Source organism: Triticum urartu, chromosome 1A (genome assembly GCF_056163025.1).
Source record: "Triticum urartu cultivar PI428250 chromosome 1A, HENAU_Tu73, whole genome shotgun sequence".
Classification (NCBI taxonomy): domain Eukaryota; kingdom Viridiplantae; phylum Streptophyta; class Magnoliopsida; order Poales; family Poaceae; genus Triticum; species Triticum urartu.
This window is the reverse complement of record NC_141873.1, coordinates 210,209,196-210,217,603: the sequence shown is the minus strand read 5'-3', so window position 1 is coordinate 210,217,603 and position 8,408 is coordinate 210,209,196. Positions and strand designations below refer to the sequence as shown.

Genomic DNA, 8,408 nt, shown 5'->3' with positions numbered 1-8,408 from the left:
GTGGCGATTGTAAGCCAACTCTTTATCCCTTTCTTATTCAGTACATGGGATGTGTGAAGATTACCCCTCTTGCGACAAGCCTACCATGCGGCTATGCCTCTAAGTCGTGCCCCGACATGTGGGAGATATAGCCGCATTGTGGGTGTTTCAAGTTGGTAATCAGAGCCTTCCCCAACTTAGGAGCCCCCTGCTTGATCGAATCGCTGACGTTGTTGAGTCTAGAACAAAATGTTTTGAGTCTTAGGATTATATATATCGGAGAGTAGGATTCTTTTTACTCCTCAGTCCCTTCGTCGCTCTGGTGAGGCCTCCTGACGTAGAAGTTCTGACTCTCCTCTCCTCAAATTTCACGAATTTTTTTAGGATCACGCGGGTATCTTGGAATCGTTCCATTAGTTTTGTGATGAGAACATTGTTCTTGGTGCCTCCTAACATTTAGGGGTTGTGGCAGTGTCCCGGGGAGTTGAGCTCCGAGGTGTTGTCGTCACAATTTTATCGTTGCAGTTCTGGAATACCTGAGTTTCGCCGACATCGAAAATCTCTTTTATGCAATTGTTGGTGAGATAACCTCTACGCCACCTAGTACTGAGGCGGGAGTTCGGGAGTATTGCCATAACTCGTATAACGGATGCTTTTCGAAGGTTGAGGTACACGATTTCCGAAGGTCTCTTGGTTATGTGTTGAAGGATGGATACAGCTAGATGTAGGAACTGTTAGTTTGAGTGAAATATTATGCTTCCCCTGTATCCCCAACACCTGTTTGCATAACCAGAAAGTTTCGGGAGTTTATAGGTGGGAATTCAAGTAGCTCCTAGAATAATCTTTCCAACAGTCACATGATACGATATGGGATCTATCATGTGTTTGTTTCCGGCTTATTCTGCAAGCCAATCCTTTGTTTTGATTTCAGTTGTGGTATTCGAGTTGCTTCGAAGTCAAGTGTTGAATCCATACCTTTTCCTAAGCGGTATTCTCATATTTCTATGCGAATACTAATCCTTCATGATAATCGAAATTGTCATGTCAATTCTTTCCAACCGGTGTGATTCTCTTCAATATAATCCTATCATTTTCCTACCCGCAAGATCAACTCTAAGTTTTCTCAACGGTGTTTGTTCCATCTGTCCCCAAGTTGCCTTTGTTTTCCCGCCCTCACACCCTTTTTCTTCAAGGAATCAGATGTATTAATCAAGTATCCTTTTTATTGATGTGATGTCTCTACATTTTTTACATCAATGTTCTTATCCGGTGATTCTCAGGAAGATACTAATGGAGCTTCAAGTTCATCATTCCTCATTTCTTTTATCTTCTCCGGTGGATTCAAGTCAAGTTTTCGATGTTGATCATATTCTCTTCCTTGCTCCAAGTGTTTTCGTATGTGTGTATCTCTTAATCATTCACTTATCGCTATTCAATTGTTCCGGAGTGCTGAAGATATCTCAGAAGATTCATGTTTCCACTCTGCATTCGTTCAACCTATTCCGAGGGTGTTATCTCATTCAAGCCATTTAATTCAACCGGTGCAATCTCTCTTTTCAAGCAATCTCTTCAACAGTGTTTCTCTTGAGTGGGCCATAACCCATAGGTCTTTCTCAGGATCGTATCTGACTCTTCTAATTTTTTCCGGAGCTTCTCAAATTCTTTCAAAGTTTGACATAAGAATGACTTGTCATCAGTCAAATGTCTTTCTCCAAGATCTTTCAAATTCTTTCATCGTCGGTTCAACCTTTCTAATTTTCATCCCGGAGTACCTCAAGAATTCATGGTGGTGTTTCTCATTGTCGTTCTCAACATTTGGTGACTGAAGAAGAGTTTCTCTTAAATCTTTCTTCGTTCTCTTGAAGATGTGTAGTTCAAGCTTGATGCCATCCTCTCATAATTGTTTTCAATTGTGAGAATTCTTTTCGCCCATCCGGAGCAATTCAGGAGTCTTTTCAGTTTGATTCTCCGAAGGCCATCATTTCGGGTTTATTCATTCTCATCTTTCATCTCTCGTTCTCCAAATCATACCGGTGCATCATTCAAGTATTCTCTAATCAGCTCATGATCTATTCGTTCTCTTGTATCTAAATCCTAGCAAGTATCTTCATTCATTTTCCAATTCTTCCCGGTGAATTGTGTCTCTGCTACTTTCATTTTCAATTATACGGAGGTTCGTTCAAGTTTTCCCTTCCTTCATTATCATATCAATTTATTCGTTGGTTAAATCCTATCGGTGGTCCATTGAGTTTATGCTATATCTCTCTTAATCCTTTCTACGAGAATTAGTATGCCAAATCCGTTGCTTGTCATCAATTTAAATTGGTGAAGGATACACATAACGTAATTCTTATTATTGTTTCATCCAAGTGATCTAGTTTCTTATTTCCAAAGTTGTTCATCATGTCACATTTCTTGGTTCGAGATGCTTCATCTTTTCTTTTCCGGAGTTTCAAGCTTTCCGCTTTATCTCGTCATAAAGCTCCATATAATCATCGCAAGGCTTAACCTGGTGTTTTCAACTTCTCTTCCTTTCTATCATCCTTTATTACCGGAGTTCTTCATGGAGTTTCTAAATGGTGCTTCATCAAGGATTCTTTGCATTCTTCTATTGCTCTTCAAGATTTCTCTCGAAGTAAGATCCGGCAAGCTATTCTCAAATTTAAACATGGTGTTCAATACATGTCTTGTTTTGAGGAGTTCAAGCATTCTTCATCTTGCATCCGAAGTGCAATTCTTCCTACCTTATCTTTTGAGGTGGTGTTATGTCATTGTTAACAATTTCCCTTCGTGTTTCATGATAAACAAGTTGTCCGGAATGACATATTTTTAAACCCATCATTTTCAGTTCATTCAGGACATCTTTTCAATCCATCAATCTCTTCATTGGAGTTATATTGGGTTATATTTCACCTAAAGCTTTCCCTAAGTATTGTTTCTATTTATGGTTCTTATAAATGACCCAAGTTCTTCATTTATCCTCCCAGTGAAATAAGTTTCTCGTCCTCTTGTTCATATCAATCCAATATATTGTTTTTCATTAGTGGCAGAATTTCACCTCAAGAATTCGAGATGTTTTCCATAAGCCCGCAAGAAGCTTACTCTTTGTGTTGGTGGTTTTCCAACAATTCGGTGCGACTCTTCTCCTAAAGATGCTTTTTTCAAGCTCATTTGAGGCAGAAGATGTGGTTTTCTCCTCCGTTCTTTTGATTAGATTCTTACATTCATTCCAGAGGCATTGTATTGTTGTTATATACACCCATCATCTCGTTTTGTCAAAGATCATGTTCTTTTCGGGCTTATCCATTCAACCGGAGTGTCGTGCCCTCTCTTCAAGTTCTTCCCATTTTGTCAAGTTTTACCTCCCTTCTCAACCGGAGTGCTGTCTGAAATCTTTCTTACCCATTGTGCCATTCTTTCAATAGTTCCGGAGGCAGTGTGTTGTTGATTTCATCAAGTATCATCCAATCTTCCCAGGTTCATATTCAATTCCTTTCATTTACAGTCGGAGTGCTGCCCAAATTATATCATTCTTATTTCTTCTCTATATTGTTTTAACCAGAGTGTTGTGTCTATCATTCCTCTTCTAACCGGAGTCTCATTCAAGTTCTTTCATTTGGCCAAGTTCATATTATTGCCTTCCATTTCCAACCGAAGTGTTGTCATAATTGATCCTTATCATTCCTTGTACATCTCGTTTCACCCGGAGTGCTTGCATGTACTTCTTACCCATTGCAACCCTTTTCTCATGTCTTTCAACCACTGGGTTCTCGTGATGTTCCTTGTTCCTCTTCTCTAACGGAGTGTTTTCAACTTCGATCATCTCCGGTGTATTCTTTTCTCGAAATTGTTTAACCTCTCAAGGTTCTTTGGTTTCACTCGTTTGTCAAAGAACAACTTAGTTTTACCTTTTCTGTTCCTCTTCCGTTTCCCTTTGGTGCCATCCTAGATCTCGGCACGAGATCCTCTTGTAGTGGTGGAGTGTTGTAACGCTCCGAGACCGATGCGCCAGGTGTCTTCCAGTTATTCGTTGTTTGTTGCCGTGTCATTCTCTTGCGTGTTGCATCCTGTGATGTCATCATCTGCATTGCATCTTCATGTTTTCAAAACATGCATCTGTCCAGGTCTCTTAGTTCTTTCTGTTGTCCGTTCTGAGCCCAACCACACTCGCACGCGCCCGTGGCATGTTTGAAATATTATTTTATAAGTGGCCGAGAAATGTTCTCGGAATGGGATGAAAGTTGGCAAGCGGTGTTGTTATAGTGTAGGTAGACCGCCTGCCAAGTTTCATCGCATTCGGAGTTCGTTTGACGCCCCAACGGATAACTATAGCGGCATTGTAGTCGGTCTATCGTTGGACGTTTTCGGTCTCCGATACTGTTGCCGGGCTATCCCTCTTTTCCCTCCCTAGACCGTCTACACAATCCACTACTTGCCGCCAGGTCCAATCTAACCTCTCCCGTCAGCCCGCGGCCCTCCTCGCGCGCGCGTCCGGAAGCGGTCCCGGACCTGACCCGGGTAGTCGTCATCGTTGGATCCGGTTCATCCCCAAACATCTACAAAACATCTCTGTTTTTCTTTTTGGACTCCCTACCTATTTGTTTCTCGACCATCCAATTACGATCGGAGGGACGAGGTAGCCCCTACCCAAAAATTCATATGCCATATATAAACAGATCAACCCTAATTTCTAGGGGAGATGTCCCATCCATCCCCACGCCGCCGCCACTCTCCCCATCGGGATCCAAAACTAGCCAACCAACACTCCTCCTGTCTCTTCCTCCTTGGGGTCTCCTCCCAATCCATCCATCCAGTCGATCCAACCCCCCTCGCTCTCCTCGTCGACCAGGGAGATGAGCTCCTCCTCTCCCGTTTCTCGCCCCGCGCCGGTAAGCGCCCTCGACGGAGCACAGGGCCTTTTCCTCGCCGCCTCTCTCTCTGATCCCTTGTCTTCTCTCTCTAACCTATTTTCCCTCCTTGTTTCATGCCATGACGCCATGACTCCTTAATCTGCCATGGACGCACCAACCGCAAGCCGTTGGCGCCTCTCGCAATACTGGAGCCGGCCCATCAGCCGCGCCGCTTGAACCACCTCACCATCGGCAGCACCAGTAGGTCCCCGCCATGGATACAAGCATTCCTGCGCCGCTGTGCCCGACCTTTTTTTTCTTCTCCGAGTGGTGCACCTCAGGAACCGGCAGGATGCCCGGGCCGCCATGGTTCCTCCCCGAGCTCCAAGTCCCCACGCCATCTCTAGTGCTCCCGCGCCTGCGGAACCCCTCGCCAAGTTCCTCTCCTGGAGCCGCTCCTGTCCGCTGGTGGTCTTCTTCGTCGAGCCCACCGCCACTGGGAACGGGTTTCCCGCGCACTGGATCCGGTCGATCTTAGCTTCTCCATGCCTGAGAGCCCGCGCCGGCCATCTTCCTCGCTGGAGTGCCCCGTTTCCTGCCTCCTCTGCAACCGGGACGACCTCTGCTTGTCGTGGTCGTGGTCGCGTTGACCGCACCCTGCCTTCTCCAAGCCACAACCGGCGCCCGTTGACCCAGCGTTGTTCGGCCTCCCGTGCCAGATCGCTTGGCCTGCCTCCACCAGGTGGGCCTTGGCTCATGGTGAGCCACCGCTGCGCCCCCTTCCACTGTTGGGCTAGTCAGTTTCGGCCCGTCTCTGTTTTTTTCCCAGATCTGCGATTTGTCTAATAACCAGAGAATTACCTATTTTACAGAAAACCCCCTAAACTGCATGCATATCATATCTCATAAACCGTGCATCGGATTAGAACAAACTTTGTATGTAAAATGCTTTGAATTTTTTATAGTTTCATAATATCGAACTTTCATGCATGTTTGAAATGTTTAAATTGCTGTTTGTTTAAATTTGTTCAAATGTCAGGTTAAAATGCTTTAATTCATAACTAAATAACCGTAGCTCCAAACTAAATAATCTTTATATGTAAATGGGGTAGAAAAATGCCTAGTTTAACATGGTGGCATTACTTTCCATGTTTGATAACTCTAAAATTGTATTAGGTCAGAACAGTACCAAACCTAAAATATGCACATGAGGAGTTTCCGGACTTGTTGTTTGTTGTTCCGGCCTCATTTAAACTTGCCTAGATAAGTAGTTTTCATATGCTGCATCTCTTGCCATGTTTAACAACTTTTAATATTGTTGGGTACATAAATGAGAGTGAACTAAATAAGTCATGTGGTGTTTCGTCAATAAGCAACTCGTTGCATATTGAGCTCCACTTAACTTGTAGTTTTGCTTGTGCACTTTGCCATGCCATGCCTCCTTAAACCGAACATGCACCATACCTGATTGTGCATCATGCCATGTGTATGTGATGGTTGTTTACCATGTTGTTTGCTTCTTTCCGGTGTTGCTTCTTCGGGTTGGTTCCAATAACGTCGCGTTTGCGAGGATTTGTTCGACTTTGTCCGTTTGTCTTCTTCATGGACTCATTCTTCTTACTTGCGGGATGTCAGGCAAGATGACCATACCCTCGAAATCACTTCTATCTTTGCTTGCTAGTTGTTCGTTCTATCGCTATGTCGCGTTACCTACCACTTGCTATACCATGCCTGCCATATTGCCATATCAAGTCTCTAAGCCACCTTTCCTAGCAAACCATTGTTTGGCTATGTTACCGCTTTGCTCAGCCCCTCTTATAGCGTTGCTAGTTGTAGGTGCAGTTGAAGTTTGTTCGATGTTGGAACATGGATATATTGGGGTATCACAATATCTATTATTTAATTAATGCATCTATATAGTTGGTAAAGGGTGGAAGGCTCGGCCTTATGCCTGGTGTTTTGTGCCACTCTTGCCGCCCTAGTTTCCATCATACCGGTGTTATGTTCCTTGATTTTGTGTTCCTTACGCAGTTGGGTGTTATGGGAACCCCTTGACTCTTCGCTTTGAATAAAACTCCTCCAACAAGGCCCAACCTTGGTTTTACATTTGCCTAACAACCTATTACCCTTCCCTTGGGTCGGCCAACCCGAGGGTCATCTTTATTTTAACCCCCCGGGCCAGTGCTTCTCTAAGTGTTGGTCCGAACCGAGCCGCCTATGGGGCCACCTCGGGGAAACTCGAGGGCTGGTTTTACTCGTAGCCTGTCTCATCTGGTGTTGCCCTGAGAACGAGATACGTGCGACTCCTATCGGGATTGTCGGCACATCGGGTGGCTTTGCTGGTCTTGTTTTGCCATTGTCGAAATGTCTTGTAACCGGGATTCCGAGCCTGATCGGGTCTTCCTGGGAGAAGGAATATCCTTCGTTGACCGTGAGAGCTTGTGATGGGCTAAGTTGGGACACCCCTGCAGGGTTTGAACTTTCGAAAGCCGTGCTCGTGGTTGTGTGGCAGATGGGAATATTTTAATGTCCGGTTGTAGAGAACTTGACACTTGACTTAAATTAAAATGCATCAACCATGTGTGTAGCCGTGATGGTCTCTTCTCTGCGGAGTCCAGGAAGTGAACACGGTCTTGTGTTATGCTTGAACGTAAGTAGCTTACAGGATCACTTCTTGATCACTTCTAGTTCACGACCGTTGCGTTGCTTCTCTTCTCGCTCTTATTTATGTATGTTAGCCACCATATATGCTTAGTGCTTGCTGCAGCTCCACCTCACTACCCTTTCCTACCCATAAGCTTAAATAGTCTTGATATCGCGGGTGTGAGATTGCTGATTCCTCGTGGCTCACAGATACTTCCAAACAGTTGCAGGTGCCGATGATACCAGTGTGGATGACGCAACCGAGCTCAAGTGGGAGCTCGATGAAGATCATGTTCATTGTATTGTTCCGTTTCCTGTTGATTAGTAGTGGAGCCCAGTTGGGAGGATTGAGGATCTAGCATCTGGGGTTTCTTCTTTTATTTTGGTTCTGTAGTCAGACTTTGATTGTAATCTGGATGATGTATATTTAACTTGTATTTGTGTGAAGTGGCAATTTTAAGCCAACTCTTTATCCCTTTATTATTCAGTACATGGGATGTGTGAAGATTACCCCTCTTGCGACAAGCCTACCATGCGGCTATGCCTCTAAGTCGTGCCCCGACACATGGGAGATATAGCTGCATTGTGGGTGTTTCAGAACAGGAGGGAGTAGGGAGCGACCTTGTGCACGGGGTGGTGGTTGTATTGTTGGACGTCGAGCTCGTGGGGCTTCTGGCTAGGAAGTACCAGTAGGCTCTAGAAGCTTCTATCGCATGGAATTTCCGCGACAATGGTAGTCCAGTTTGTCTCCCGGGCAGTTTGGCTCGCAGGATTGATCCGTTAGGAAACACAAGCTTCCTCAACAGATCAAAGTCATGGTTTTCGGGTTTGTCACTGCCATAATCACACGCAGAGTTAGCATCAAAGATTTCTTTCAGTTTTCGCATATGAACAGAAAACTGATAGTTGTCTAAAGATATACACGTGAGGAAAAGG

At 44.5% G+C, this 8,408-nt stretch overlaps 1 long non-coding RNA gene across 1 annotated transcript; it reads left to right on the top strand.

Moving 5' to 3' along the window:
- Window positions 1-4,686: 4,686 nt before the first annotated feature.
- Window positions 4,687-7,952, top strand: LOC147990613 (uncharacterized). The gene is made up of 2 exons (XR_015600056.1): window positions 4,687-5,588; window positions 7,697-7,952. It is a non-coding gene; the product is annotated as an uncharacterized LOC147990613 (long non-coding RNA).
- Window positions 7,953-8,408: the final 456 nt, after the last annotated feature.